Here is a 1,217-nt window from a genome sequence, read left to right on the forward strand (position 1 = left end):
GCGACCCGGCCCCGCGACCCCGCGGCTCCAGGCCGGCCCCGCCCCTGAGGTCCGCCCCCGGCTCCGCCCCGCCACCCCACGGGCCCCCCCCCGAGGCTTCACGCGCCCCCCGACTCCCCCCCCCGGCTCTTACCCCAGGGGCTCCGCATCCTGCCCCCCCGGCTCCGCCCCGCCACCCCACGGCCCCCCCCCCGGAGCTCCACGCCCCCCCGGGCCCCCCGGCTCCTCCCCCGGCTCCGCCCCGCCACCCCACGGCCCCACCCCCCGGAGCTCCACGCCCCCCCGGGCCCCCCGGCTCCTCCCCCGGCTCCGCCCCGCCACCCCACGGCCCCCCCCCCCGGAGCTCCACGCCCCCCCGCCCCTCCCCCGGCTCCTCCCCCGGCTCCGCCCCGCCACCCCACGGCCCCACCCCCGGAGCTCCACGCCCCCCCGGGCCCCCCGGCTCCTCCCCCGGCTCCGCCCCGCCACCCCACGGCCCCCCCCCCCGGAGCTCCACGCCCCCCCGCCCCTCCCCCGGCTCCTCCCCCGGCTCCGCCCCGCCACCCCACGGCCCCACCCCCGGAGCTCCACGCCCCCCCGGGCCCCCCGGCTCCTCCCCCGGCTCCGCCCCGCCACCCCACGGCCCCCCCCCCCGGAGCTCCACGCCCCCCCGGGCCCCCCGGCTCCTCCCCCGGCTCCGCCCCGCCACCCCACGGCCCCACCCCCCCGGAGCTCCACGCCCCCCGCCCCTCCCCCGGCTCCTCCCCCGGCTCCGCCCCGCCACCCCACGGCCCCCCCCCCGGAGCTCCACGCCCCCCCGCCCCTCCCCCGGCTCCTCCCCCGGCTCCGCCCCGCCACCCCACGGGCCCACCCCCCGGGGCTCCAGGCCCCCCGCCCGCCCCTGGCCCCTCCCCCGCCTGGGGCGGTCCTGGAGGCGCCGCGGCCCTAGTCCTTCCCGCCGCCGGGACAGGCTCCCCGCAGCCGAGCGCCCGCCGCCCCCGCGGAGACACGAGTCCAGCTGCGGGCGCGGGCTCAGGGCCCCACGGAGGGCAGCCCCCGACCCTGGTGGCTTCGGCCCGATGACCCCAGCCCGGTGCACCCCCTCGACCCCTCCCCGCCGGGTCCGCGGCCCGAGAGTCCCGCAGGAGGTCAGCGGGGGTCAGCGGGGACGGGCGCGCCTTCGGCAGGCTGCGTGCAGGAGAACGAGGCCTAAAAAGTAAAGCTCCCCTGCGGTTTCG

Source organism: Canis lupus, chromosome 2 (assembly GCF_048164855.1).
Source record: "Canis lupus baileyi chromosome 2, mCanLup2.hap1, whole genome shotgun sequence".
Taxonomy (NCBI): domain Eukaryota; kingdom Metazoa; phylum Chordata; class Mammalia; order Carnivora; family Canidae; genus Canis; species Canis lupus.